Genomic DNA, 15,131 nt, shown 5'->3' on the forward strand with positions numbered 1-15,131 from the left:
TCGAGGAGATCCTATTGCGTCACAAAATGGGATGTACTTTTGTGGAAGGCACTGCAGACCTAAAAAAAAAATGGCTGTGGCTTAGGTAAGGTTAAGCCCAGGATGCGAAGCATACTAGCCTTTATTTTAGTTGTTGAGCCACTGTTTAGCTTGGTGAACTGCTGTTGCTTGGCTATATTTGGTTCGGCTAGACGAAGAAACAACTCGTGCGTTACTCTGCTTAGCCTTGGACGCCCCGCATTGGACGCGGTGAGCGTCGAGCAACGCAGCGTTCGGCGCGGCAACGAAATGTGCGCCTGAGCAAGCGACGCACGCCTGAGCCTTAGAAACAGCTCGTTTCTAAGGCAACACCGCATTCACTAGAGGCGCTTTTGTACCGCTTTGAAGCATCGTACTTGTGGCTCAGTGGTAGCGTCTCCGTCTCACACTCCGGAGACCCTGGTTCGATTCCCACCCAGCCCATCTTGCAAGAGTTGAGCCAAAGCCACCTCTCCTCTGTCGTGACGTCACGGTGTCACGTGGTTTCAAGGCGACACCGCCGCGCCTGAGGAGCTGGGTTGAGCCCTCGTAATATGCTTCGCATAAAAAGTTATTGCGTGCCAAAACCACGATCTAATCATGGGTCATATCGTAGTGGGAGTCCCCGGATTAATTTTGACCACATGGCGGGTATCTTAACGTGCACCTAAATCTAAGTATACAAGCGTTCTTGAGTTTCACCCCCGTGGAACTGTTGTTGCAGCTGCCGGGTTGAAAGCCATGACCTCGACACAGCTCGGAGCCTTCTGAACACGAGCTGAGCGACGCGTTTCTGTGGCCACGGCGTATTACTCGCGTTCACAACCAATATGGCCCCCAGCCTCGTTTGCAGACAGCGCCATTCTTTCCTCTGGCGGAGAGTGGCGTCACCACGCATCGGGTCACCGTCAGGCGCTCGCGATGCCCGCAATCTTTGGAAAATTGCTTCTCGCGTCGCCGTTATTTCGCGATGGTTCGGCGGTCGCGTAGCCAAGGTACCCGGGAAGCGGAGAGAGGTGCGTGCGCTATGATGGGGGGCAGGGGCTGAAGGAGGAGAGAAGGAGATTCTTGATGATGGGTAGGAAAGGTTGGGGTAAAGTGCAGCGCAGTAACTGTCTCTCAGCAGAGGACACCTCAACCGCGCTGCACAGGGGGTAGGGAATGAAAGTAGAGGGAGGAAGGTTAGTGCGCATGTCCCTCCAGCTGCGGCAGCTGCATGAGCGCGGCCGCCCGCGTCCCATCTTGGAGGCGATCTGCGCTGGGTTCGAAGGTTAGCCGATCGGAGATAGCTGATGGCTTCGTGTGCACTGTGTTCTCGCGCGGCTAGTTCGCGTTGAAGCGAGAAGGAACGCGAAGGGGAATTCGCTCGCCGCTGCTGCCGCTGTTCATCCCGGCACCGTTCTGACAACGGGTGTCCACGGTTATCGAGTGATGTGTGTCAGTGTAAGCCTATGCGCGCGTGATGACACCATGCTTGTTAATTTAGTTGGTAAGTGAATGCTTACAGCAGTTTATGCAGCTGATAGAACGACTAACCTTACTTCGTATAGCTGTCAAATAACTTGCTATCGTAATCAATGCTTGGCCAGTCAGGCGAAACAGTGCAACTTTTTTTTTCAGTATGACCAAGTCATTTTGAAGGCTTCATTAAACAATTTTTGCCTATTGGGCGCATTAAAGAAAGACGCGAGCCAACGATGCAGCCTAGCTACTGAGATCGCTCAACTTCTCTGGAGCAAAGAAATGCGCAGCTTGCCGCTCTGTGAATGCGCGCGAAGCGTATGCCAGCGATTCGAATCTACTTCAACCAATAGGAGCACTTGCTGCGAGCCGGGTTTCGTGACCGTGCCAGCGGCCTGGCACGCTCCCTTGCCGAATAGGCCAACCATTCGCAGCGGATCACGCACGCCGCTGGCCGCTCGCTTCCGCGGCAGCGGCGGCGCCAGTAGTGCGGGGGGGGAGAAAATAAAGAACCAGAAAGCTTGCATTCGCGGCTACGCGGTAACGAGGAAGTAAGCGCTTCCGGCTCTTAGAATGGATTCGAATTGCGCTACGCACGTATGGCGATGCTGCCTTATGTGCTTCATTCACTCGCGCAGATCGCTGTATATCGATTCCGCCTCCTTGGATCTGATGCATTTGTCTTTCTCGCCTTTTTTTCCTTACCTTTATATTTTGCTCGCGAAATGATGCGACGCGTCCACTCGAAGTTCCGATCTCTCCTCTTTGCAACGGAACCGAGGTTGCGGCAACGGAAAGCCGCGAGTTTCGCGGTGCGATGGCGTCTCCCAAAACAACGACTTGCGACCAGATCGACAGTACACTAAAAGAAAGTAGATTTTCTTTTCAACTTCTACTACAAATTCCTTTCTAATATTTCCCCACATAATATACACGTCGGAAGATCGTGCGAAAAACGGAAAACAAATTTTAAAAATAAATTGCATTTCTACCGCGCGCGACGTTTTTCCCACCACCGACCGTGTGGAGAAACCGTCCTTCGTGATTTCTCTTGCTTCAAGGTGAACTAAGCAGCGAAAACAGCGCAGACGAAGCTATCAGCACGTCCCCAACGCATGCTGCAGATCACTTTCTAGATTGGGCCCACGCCATATGCAGCAGTCGCCGCAGTAGAACGCTCCCTACCCGCGACTGAAGACGGCGCGCCTCCTCCCCTGTTTCCTCCCTTGTCCGCGCGAGATTCAGACGCGATCGTCGAGTGACTCTCGTAAGTTTCTCTCACACACGCAGCATACGGCACGCGGCAACGATGTTATCGCCCTTGGACTTTATCGGAACACCACGGCGACTGCGACGCCGACGGCAGCAATATATGCGCGGCGAGTGCCCATATAATTGCTATCGCAATAAAGCAAAGTTTTCAATAATGGTTCAGAGAGTTTGATGCTGGGAATTTTTCGTCTGTCCCAAAAATTAAAGAAAGATGGGTAAGACATTAGGTGAAATTAGAAAAAAAGGAGCTTGGTGGCGCAACCCACTGCCCCGTTTCAAAGGCCGCGCTCGTAGCATTAATCTATTCATCCAGCCGCCGCCTGGGCTGTCACTTTCGGGACGTATCATGAGAAGCCAACAGACACTGACACCAAGGACAACATAGGGGAAATTACTTGTGCCTAATGAATGAAATAAAGAAGCGATGAATTAATGGAAATTAAAGTGGATGAAAAAACAACTTGCCGCAGGTGGGAACCGAACCCACAACCATGATATGACTAATAAAAATCGGGACCCTCGGTTAACCCCCTCTCCTTTCGGGACGTGTACGTCATGTGTACGTTCTTTGCCGAAATCCGCTGCGCATACCTCTTGTCGAAATGCGCTGTTTCGTCTTGCTGGCTCACCGCAATTTCCCTTAGTCTAGACCGACTCGCACAGTGCGTGGGATGTGTATCGTATCCGTCGTCGTGCGCCATGGAGCTCGACCCTTCCTTCCTTCCCCCCGAGAATCGGTCGGCGTTGTGGTCGCGAGTGTTTCGACGGGCCTTCAGGCGCGGGCTCCTTTTCCCAAGCTCGTTTCACCCCCGAGGAAGCCAAGTGCCAGGCCGGGGGACGCTTGTTCCCATTGCGGCGAACCCGCCGCGGTTGCTCAGTGGCTATGGTGTTAGGCTGCTGAGCACGACGTCGCGGGATCGAATCCCGGCCACGGCGGCCGCATTTCGATGGGGGCGAAAACACCCGTGTGCTTAGATTTAGGTGCACGTTAACGAACCCCAGGTGGTCGAAATTTCCGGGAGTCCTCCACTGCGGCGTGCCTCATAATCAGAAAGTGCTTTTGGCACGTAAAACCCCATAATCTAAATCTATTGCGGCGAACCGGTGGGTCACCGGCGGCCGCGAGATTCGAACCGGCGACCTCCCTAGCCTCGACAGCGGGAGGTCGCGGGTTCGAATCTCGCGACCTGTTTTTAACAACATTCAAGCCCTAAATCGAAATTCCGCTTTCGACAGTCACTAGAATTTAACTTTCTCTCTCAAATGCAACAAATTTCATTAAAATCGGCCCAGGGGCTATCTCAGAAAAACGTTTTTGCGTTTTACTTGTATTTGAATAGGCCGCGTCGAAGTGGGGCCCGAGCTAAAGCTTCCTCTTAACGCCGGACGCTCGCCGGATTTTGCGCTTCGTGGGGCAAATAAGGCATTTGGCAAATAAGGGATATATATATATGTGTGTGTGTGTGTGTGTGTGTGTGTGTGTGTGTGTGTGTGTGTGTGTGTGTGTGTGTGTGTGTGTGTGTGTGTGTGTGTGTGTGTGTGTGTGTGTGTGTGTGTGTGTGTGTGTGTGTGTGTGTGTGTGTGTGTGTGTGTGTGTGTGTGTGTGCGCATAATGTTGTATACTGCGGCGAGAAAGCGCTCAGTAGTCAGTTTTTTTTTCTTTTTTTAAAGTACAGTGCAGGAACGAGTGTGCGGTTTGGAGCCTGAATTATATATGACTGTTCAAATCGTGGAGGAAGGAAATAAGCTGTAGGGAGGGGGAGCATGCACGTCCAGCAGACAGCTTTAATTCGCAAGCCGACTCTCCGCGAAAAGCCATACTCTTCGCTTTGTGTCCGCCATGTGTTTTATATACTTCGGTGACACGTCTGTAACGGCCCAAAGCTAAAGCTGCTGCTTTGTTGAGTTTTACAGAGCGCGTGCAAATAGAAAAAAAGGAGAAGGAAGAAAGTAACATAATGGCGTTTACAAACGCTGAGCGCTTTTGGTCGTTTTTGTTTTTTATTTCGTTTCCTCCGCAGCGACCAACATCGCTGTCGAGTTCGCCGGGCGACGGCGCAATTTTAGGCGCGTCCTTGGAACCCGAGCCAAATGAAAGCGAATGAGGCGGCGTGCGTTCTTGCGTCACCCACCAGTTGTCGGTCGATCGAACCAATAAAGCCCCGTCGCTGTCGGTCGCTGCTGTTAGCACTTTGCTATAGCAGCTTCGCACCAGGACGGCAATAATCTTGAGAGAGATTCTCGTCATTGAGCGAAAAAGGTTTCCACCACTTGCTCATTTAGTGAATCCGTAAAATACGTTTACTAGTGATTTACCACATCTTCATTCGTGACGTCACGCAATCGTATAGCTTGCCTGTTGTTCGCTGTTCCAGAAGGGATGATTATTTTTTTGCACGCTGCAGTGAAAAATAAAAATGGGGTTTTACGTGCCAAAACCACTTTCTGATTATGAGGCACGCCGCATAGTGGAGAACTCCGGAAATTTCGACCACCTGGGGTTCTTTAACGTGCACCTAAATCTAAGTACACGGGTGTTTTTGCCCCCGTCGAAATGCGGCCGTCGTGGCCGGGATTCGATCCCGCGACCTCGTGCTCAGCAGCCCAACACCATAGCCACTGAGCAACCACGGCGGGTCACGCTTCAGTGAGGGAGCATTTGTCGAGCAGACTCCTGCTGAAACATTATCTCGGGATGACTTGCAATCGCCTGTGCGCAATGAGGTATATACTGTCTTCGGGTCATCTTGATTTACTTGCTGCGACCGGCAATCGATCCTGCGACCTTGTGCTTTCAGCGTCAGATGTCGTCGTAATTGATTCACCAACCTCTCGCTGTGACCTTCATGCAAAGCCTGACGGCGGCAGATTAGTTCGTCCGACGAAATCGAGAAACTTAGCTGGAGGTCTATAGGGTGGAATCACGGTCCAGGGTACCGGCTACTATAGGAGATTTTGTTGCAAATAAACAAGTTGATAACAGGGTAAGAAAATACTCCACCGGATGACATACACTCCTTCTTGTTCATCGTTCACTTATCAGAAGGGCTCACATGCAGTCGTTCGAATTCCTTACGAGGGAGCTTAGGGCACAGCCTGAGTCTATAGAATATTAGAACGTGCCTGCACGAGCAATTAGCTAGGCCCCACGAGAGACACGCAATGTCTGTACCGCACCCACGGCAATAAGAATGGAAACACCCAAGTAATCATATAGGAGCCGGTAGTGGCTAACCATTCACGCTTAACTAATTAAATGTTCAGCGTGAAAGCAATACTTTTACGTGTTACGTGATATGTGTCACGTTCATGTGTTAGGTTCGAATTCGCACGTCACGGGCATATTATTGTCGACTGAAAAATTCGGCGTCCCTCTTCGCGTTGTTCAAGGGCTTACGGGGCCGTTCATTCTTAATGGAAACACCTCATCGTTACAGAGTGCAAATAGCAACTGAATCTTGGAACGATCGGATCCCCGCGGACGAATACTTTGAAAATGCATCCTGCTCTAAAATAGCGAAGTGCTGACAATTCCCCTTATTTGGGAGTAGCTGCTTGTCACAAATTGTACTCCATTTTGGCGACGTCTCGTACTCCCCCTACAGTGTACTTTTTACTCCTTAGGCCCGCAGTCCAGTAGCGAACATGGCAAACTTCAACGGAGTTGACGCATGGCCTCCGAAATGCCTACAGTACCACGATCCGATTTTGAGGCACCGGATTTGGGTAGGAGTTGCCTCGAAATCGGATCGTGGTTTTGTAGGCATTTCGGAGGCCATCCGTCAACATAAATCTCGAGATTTATCCGAATAGTCCTTGCGTGGCCTGTGGTGAGGTTGCTACTTTGCCTCATATGCTCTGGGAGTGCGGGTCGCTGGGCCCGAAGTTCACCAAGGAAGAGTGGGACGCCCTCCTGCGAAGTCCCGCCTTTGAGGACCAAGTCCTGGCCGTCCAGCGCGCCCGCGATCGGGCCGGCAGAGTATAGATCAGTCAGTCCCGTCGTGAGATTAGCCGGGTGCGCGTTTTATCGCATTTTGCTCGACCAAATAAAAGTTTGTTCACTCACTCACTCACTCACTCACTCACTCACTCACTCACTCACTCACTCACTCACTCACTCACTCACTCACTCACTCACTCACTCACTCACTCACTCACTCACTCACTCACTCACTCACTCACTCACTCACTCACTCACTCACTCACTCACTCACTCACTCCGATTTTGAGGCACGACCGTAGTGGGGCACTCCGGGTTAATTTTGACCACTTGATGGTTCCTTAACCTGTGTACCTAACGCGCACCTAAAAAACACGACAGTTTTTGGATTTCGTCCGCAATCGAAATGCGGCCACCGCGACCGAATTCGAACCCGAGACCTTGTGCTCAGCAGCGGATGTTGCGTCAATTAATGGAGTGGCCTAAACAAATGGTTCATTCGTGCTTCCATTTCGCGCCTCGTTTTCTGAGGGTGCATGCGGGGCAAGCGGTTGTTCCCGTTATCAAGTCAGTGATGCTGGCGCATGTTTTCCTAGCGGTATGGACTGCGGTGTAATTCATGTTGCAGTGATGTGCGTTATATAACAGTGTGCTCATCGTACTTTTTTTCCTCAGCGGCCCACTCTCACTGTACTATAGCGCATAAGCAGACTCATCGTCGTTGTTTGAGCTCATCAGTGGTTCCTTCATTCTAAGGGGAAGCTTACCGGGCATGTGACCCCCACAACCCCACCTCCCCTGAAATTTCTGTGCTAGTATGCTGCCTGCTCAGCTACCCCTTTTTCCCTGTCCCTGGTCAAGTGTGCCCCCACCCCCCCCCTCCGCCGAAAAAAAAAAATTCTGGCTATGCCATTGGAGCTCGTTGGTTTGTTCTGAGAAGAAATGTTTGCGGACACTGAACATGTCTGCGTATTGTTGACGCGCAGGTCTGATACTTATGTTTGTGCCCGTGCCGCTTGCAGAACGCCATTAAATCACATCGAATCAACTTTATTTCTTCCACTAATCTGAAACACATGCGCAATATTTATACCGATAGTCAGTAGGATATATTTGCCGGTCCAACAGAAACTGCAGCAGGCACAAGTCAGGCGCAGTGAAATAACGTTGAACACTAAACAAGCGACAGACAGAATGAACGTGTCCGCTTCCATGACCCAAGCACTGATGCACTCTCTCCACTCATCAATGACCACGCGCTTCTGTATCTAGCTATGACAGTGCTCCTCATCGAAGTGTTCGATTCATTCCAAAAGTGAGATATATTAAACGCCGGGAATGAACATCAAACAACGAGAAGGACCCAGTTCTCGAGAAATCTACTCTGCCGTATGTCTTTTTGCGACTAAATGGCTCTCGGAAAAACCGCCGATAGAGTGTACTTCAGAGGGCCAACGCGTTCTCCTGGCAGCACTTATCTTTCTTGGATATCCGTCAAGTGATTCCGGACCGCAACAATGCCAACACCGGGTCGCCGTTTATTTCTGAGGTACGTACGTTTATTTGTTTCGGGACTCCGAAGGCAGAGCGTTGCGACGTTCACCCGAAAGAGCATCGCGTGCTGTTATGGCCGCTATGGACTTATCACGTCTGTCCCAGACTTCTATAAGCTGCCCGCGATACGCTATCTTAAATGCGCTCGGCGGCAGGGAGAAAATACCTCGCACAATGCGGGTCACTTTTTATGAGCGATACATTGTCGTCTGCCACGGGGACATGTTACAGTATACACGTGCTTCAATTGTGTGGCCCGGTCACGTATCGCGACCTTCAAACTGGACTAGACCACGACGCAATGTTTTGTCGTCCTCTAGTGGGCGCCAAAGTCGATCGCGAAAGTGTACGTGAACGCCATCTTGGCGCGAGCTCTCCAGACGGCGTCGTCCTGTCGAGCCTTCGTTGGCTCTTGCCATCCGCGTGCAACCCCCCCCCCCCCCCCCGCCCTTCCCACTGCCCTTATACAACCTATATACCTGCTATACCGAACGTACGAAGGCGCCGACGCGTTTCTTGATCGGACGCACCTGTGTGTTGTCCTCTTTCCGACGTTGTTCCGACGTTGTTCCGACGTTGTTATAGTTTCTTTATAGGCGCACCGCAATGTAGCTCACGGGTATCTCGATCGCGCTAGAGTCGCGGAAAATAGCCAGAGACATCCAGAGTGGTTTAGCGTGGTGTACTTCAGGACCCGCTTGGCTTTCAGTTGACGTACTTAATGAACAAACCATTTAAAGGTATGCTATAAAGTAGAACGTGTACTGTTGGACCAGTTGCTGCATCGTTTACATTAAGCTTGACGCGAGGCGAACTATTACGGCACACGCAAAGATACAAGGTTTTCAGCGTTCGCACGGTGCATCAAAACTGACAGCTGGGCAAGTCGGTGTGGTTCCACCTTAACGAAAAAATGCGCGAACAAGACGCAGACGAGAAAGAGAGCGTATTAGAGCCCGTGTTTGTCGTTTCTCTTCTTCCCGTCTACGTCTTTTTCGCGCATTTTTTTCGTTAAGATTCGCACAGTGCCATGAAAAACATATGCAAAACCCCTGCCTTAGTTGTTCGTAAAGCTCTACATAAATATCTTCAAAGCCCCGGTAAATCAAGAGCGGGATGGGGAAGGAATTAGGAATTATGTGGTACGAGCCATAGACAGGTTTGTCTCCGGTAACCAAAAAGACCAAAGAAGACACCAAAAAACCAAAGAAGACACCCGTGTAGTTAGATTTCGGTGCACGTTAAAAGAACCCCAGGGAGCTAAAATTAATCCGCAGTCCCCCACTACGGCGCGTGCCTTATATAATCATATCGTGATTTCGGCACGTTAGAACCCTCGAATTTAATTTTAATTTAGTGTACGTATAGCTAGGAATGACTTATGTTGTTCGTCTAGATGGTGCGCGAGGTGCAAATGTGGCGCGTTCTATAATTATAGACCTCAGGCGTGCGGCAGACGACCACAAAAAAGGATTACACGAATCAACGGCATACAAGGGGGAGTACACGTATATCCCCAAGGCGAGGAAAAGACGCCGGTGTTACTGAAGCCGTCGCTTCTTTTTGTTTTCGTATCTCTACGAGGCTATCGACTACTGTTTTGCTAATAAATGGAGCCAGTCAGTGCATAATCCTAAGTCGTGTGGTCAGCCGGGAAGAGGTTATAGATTGCAGGCGGGATCGGGTTGATGAGAAATGGGGTCACGAAAAGAGACCGTCCGCCGCCAACATGTACATACGTCATTTAAGCCGCGACGTTCAGGAACAACGTTGTTGGCGCCGAGTTGGGTGGATCGAAGCTTGGTCTTGATCAACCTCATCTTGGAGAAGACGCAGAATGATTAAAACATAAACAGGATACTGAAAAATTGTACACTTATTCTTATATGTTCCTTTGTTCGCGGTAACCTTTCTCTTACAACGGGTCATACAAAGCGAACAGGTAATGAAGCCAAGGAAAACATAGGGGGTTATTAGCTGTTTGAAATTGAAATGTAGAAAATGATGAAGAAAAGAGAAAATAAAAGTAGACGAAAAGATAACTTGTAGCCGGTGGGGACCGAACCCACAACCTTCGCATTACGCGTGAAATGTACTACCCATTGTGCTACAGCGACGGCCATCAATCCGTCTACTAACTTGGGTATTTATGTGTACTAAGATTTAGCCCTGGGAGTGTTAGCGAGCGCCACTCAGATCCATGGCGGGTGGATGTGGCATGCCACCCCCCCTTTTTTTTGCCCGATGGTATCACGTAGCACGTGAACTTGGATGAACATGCAAGTGACTAATAAACCCTCGTATGCTATCTAATGGCATCGAAGATGCCAGATTAGAATTCATTCTCGTTTTATACCAGGTGGTTTTTTTTTAATGTACAAGAATATTTAGAAATCGCTTTTCCCATAATAGCACAATTCTAGTCACAGGATTGAATTACTCGAAGCGGCGGACAATACGCGTACGAGAAATTGAAATGAACAATCGGCTAATAAACAAAATTCGCTAATTAACTTTTTAATTAGGTATTTTACGGCACAATTGCGATTTCAGCATTGCAGCTGGTGATCGAGTTCGCAAGGCGTATCCACTCGGAATTAATTTTCATGAAGTTCTTGTTCTCTTGCCATGGTATTGAACGTCCCCTTTGCCTTCTGCATATTTATCTTCATCTCTACTCTTGCACTTTCTCGGTTAAGGTCCTCAACCATTTGTTGCAATTCACCCTCTGCATTACCGAACAGTACAATGTAATCTGCAAACCATACAGATTGCGTTGCTGAGATATTCGCCGTTGAGCCTCACTCCTAATCCTTCCCAGTCTAATAGCTCGAATATTTCTCCCAAGCATGGAGTGAACAATATTGGAGAGATATTGTCTCCTTGCCTGACCCTATTTTTGATCGGTATTTTTTCCCGCTTGGGGATAAGCTAAGGTATAGTTAAGGTATAGCTGAAGTATAGTTAAGGTATAGCTGTAAATTCTTTGTAGATGTTGGCTAAGATGCTCACGTATGATTCCTATACTTATTGATTACTCAGTGCTTTCATGACTGCTGGTGTATTTACTGAATCAAGTGCCTCTTCGTTATTTATGAAAACCATATGTGAAGGCTAGCTGTACTCTTAAGATTGGTCAATCACCTTATTGGTGGCATGGATGTGATTCATCCTACAGCACGCCTTTCTGAACCCAACCTGTTCTGTTGTTTGACTGAAGTAAAATGTTCGCCTGATTCTGTTGGAAATTACCTTGTGAATATTTTACACAATATTGAAAGCAAACCTAATGGGGCTATAATGGTTCAATTATTTAACATCTATCGTCTTATGGATTGGTATAATGTTGCCATTCTACCAGCTCTCTGGTAAACTTGGAGTCGTGAAGCATTCAGCATAAAGGGTCGCAAGCTTTTCAAGTATAATATCCCTTCCATGTTTGATTAAATTGACTGTTACTCCATCTTCTCCAGTCGCTTTTCCCGGGGCCATGCCTTGCAAATACCAGGGTCAATCAGGTTACAGGACTTCTATCTCACGCGACCTTATAACACAATCAATCAATCAATCAATCAATCAATCAATCAATCAATCAATCAATCAATCAATCAATCAATCAATCAATCAATCAATCAATCAATCAATCAATCAATCAATCAATCAATAAATAAATAAATCAATCAATCAATCAATCAATCAATCAATCAATCAATCAATCAATCAATCAATCAATCAATCCAAACGTAGCAATTCAGGTTACCTGTCAACGAACTAATGGAACAATAGAACCCTCACTCAAACTCTCACTCACGATGGTTTTCATGATGGCCCGAGACACCTAGGCCTTTTCGGACCATTCAGCTCCCGTGCCTTGAAGAAGAGTTGCAAACTGAGCTGGTTTCTGGATACTTGCGTGAATAGTTTGGGAAAGCATAAAAAAAGGATAAGACGAGATCATTTGAGCAGTGAGCTTACGTGTTCTAGTCTTTCCCATTTTGCTCTTGCTCTCCTTTATTTTTCTCGAACTGTTCTCAAGTATTTCATCACTACATTTCTTCTCCTTCATCTCCTTTTTTTTCTTCAGCATCACGCCCTGGCCGCTTCAGTTTCACCCCTATGCAGGAATGCAATTGTCCTTGAAGTCAATTTAAACTCCAGCGACGTAGCTACCGCACGTCTAGAAGTAAACGAATCCGTGGAGAAACCCACCGTGTCCGTGCAGACTGGCACGTTCTCTTATCTGGCTCACTGCCTCAAAACTCGGGCCCGTCGACCGAACTGACTGAATGCTGCTATTCGCGAACGAATTTAAGCGCACCGAAAAGGAAGAAGAAAGAAAGAAAAGAAAACGAAAATTGTAGTGCGCATTTCGGAGCCTCCCCGGATTCCTCCGTTGTCATTTTACGCCGTAAGCAAAACAACTCAAAGAAAACGACAACAACAACAAACGAACAAGGAAATAAACGAAGAAAGAAAAGATGCGACTGAATGAGAAGCAGCCTCAGCGTGGCGCACGTGCGAACGTGCAGCCAGTAGTGGTGGGACGGATCGATGCGAACTGCGCGCGTTGCACTCACTGTCGTCAGCCCGTTTCGTAACCCGCCGCGCGCCCGCCTGACCCCGAAAAGCGAGCGGCCAGGCCCCCGTCTGGCTCGCACGTCACCCGGCACGCACGAGACCGGACGCACGTTGAGAGCCTTTTCTTGTTTTGACTACCCACCTCCGCGACATTTAGATTCGGAGCTCCCCGAAGCTCAGTTGAACCACTTCCCATCAATTAATTGTACTAAAAACGACCACGCAAACAAGTGCTTACCGCTTAAAGCGCCATCTACTAATCAATTTTTAAACAAATATTGTAGCTTTAGTAAGAATAAAAGAGCAGATACTGTGTTGTACATTGGTTGTAGAAAACGCGTACGTCTGCAAGATGCTATTTTTGCAGGTCATGGTTGGACGTTGAAGCAGCTTCTTGCGACTTGTGTCAACGGATCGCTGTCGGACTTGCTCATGTAATGACGGGGTTCGTGGCCATCGGTGCGTCCAAGTCACGGCGGGATCCCAACGGTCGCTTGCGTCCCGGGGCAATCAGCGGGCTCCGTGAGCCGTAAACGTCGGGTTGGCATCGCATCCCCCAAGGGGCGCGCATTCGTCCTGCGGCGTCACGCAGAGATGAAGTAGTGAGGCACTCCAGTAATGAGGTCGTATACGTGGTCACTCACTAGCTTTTTTTTTTGTCTGTATACGAGTGTACGGTACTTAGGAGGAATACGATCACGGAGCAATTGAGGAAATGTTTCGAAACAGGGGACGACCTGTTGCTATTTCTTGTCATAACTGCGTCATGATGCCGGTGACCAGAATTCGAGTGCAATAATGATCAGTTCCTTTAAAAAAAAAAAAAAAGGTAGAAGCTCACTGTGGGCTAAGAATCGAGTGATATTACAAAAACAAAAATAAAAGTACAAAAGCAACTGATCGCAACTCTTGGACTTCTTCAGCCGAAAATGAATTTACGTGTTCTTTCCCATTTGACAAATGAATCAGCGGACGCATTGGGTACGATTCGACGCGGTCTTTCTTTCTTTTTTAAAAAAAGAAAGAAAGACCGCGTCGAATCGTACTCAATGGTCTAGCACGCATTCACGGTCTCCGTGAATCATCAGAGCGCGGTTATTGGATGCACTCAGTTCTAAATGCGTCGTAAGCGTTGCTGAACTGCGAGATGACACTGAAAACGTCGCAATAATATAAGGAAGTGAAAGGGCAAGGTGACAGCCCGACCTCTTTGCAACCTAGGCAAATAAGACAGCTTTGCAAAGTACAAAGCTAGCACATCTCTATTGCACTTGGCTTTTGACTGCAAGGGCATTTTGTGACTGAAACTTTTGCAGAACTGACGAAGCCGCTGAAGATGATGTATTTAGAATTTAATGTAACATGTTTATTTTTTATACGCTCTAAACGCGTTATCAAAGGCAGGTAATAAATGTGTCGCCGATTACTTTGTGAATTTACGGAGTTGTATGCTTGCCCGTGCAGTTTTTGTAACATTTTTCTTTTATTCTTGTCATCTTTAACAATATAATTATCGTGCTGGTATCCATTTCTTTCAAATTTGCGACGAATTCTATACAGATCGGTGCAGTGATTCTTCCGTTGATAGAATTTCCATTTTACATGTGTATGTGACTGGAAGCTCTAAACCTCGCAAAAGCTAAAGGTTTATTTTAATAATGTCAGCGGTCATTGCATTACGTATTTTTCGGCGAGTACGGCCTGGATCAATATCAAATTGCTCACTCCTGTGGTTGTTTTGCACACTCATGCAACCCCACATCTATTTTACGTCATACGCGGCCAGTCCAAGCTTTCTGCTCGATTCGTAAGAACAAAAAATGAGAGAGAGAGAGAAATGGTACGAACTACGAAACGAAACGCAAGAGATCTAGATGAGAAAGAAAAAAAACAATAAATTTGTAGTAACGAAGCTAATCACAGTGCTGTCCAGCCAGCGTTCCTAGTACTGTTAGCGCTAACCGATTACAAAGCACAAAAGTTTTCTTTTTTGTTTAGTGTTTCCGTTGTTTCGCGTAGTAGGCAATGGCGTTCACACTCCCACCGCTCCAAGTGACGAGAGCTGCAAAGCTGGCGCTTTGTGAGACTGGCTAGCCGATAAAACAGCTTCAAAGTGTTCCCATCTGCTTTATTCGAAGCGCTCGCAGCTTCACAACTACAACGGGCTTGCAGGGTTCCGCATTTTATGGGCCGGCTGCATCGTGTCGTCTGCTAGCCGCCGCCGGCGCCTGCTGTTGCTGCTAGCGTGGTCACGTGACCACGCCTCCATGACCCACTGCGCAGGCGCGATAAGGAGCACCCTACGCCA

Source organism: Dermacentor albipictus, chromosome 7 (genome assembly GCF_038994185.2).
Source record: "Dermacentor albipictus isolate Rhodes 1998 colony chromosome 7, USDA_Dalb.pri_finalv2, whole genome shotgun sequence".
NCBI classification, from domain to species: Eukaryota; Metazoa; Arthropoda; class Arachnida; order Ixodida; family Ixodidae; genus Dermacentor; species Dermacentor albipictus.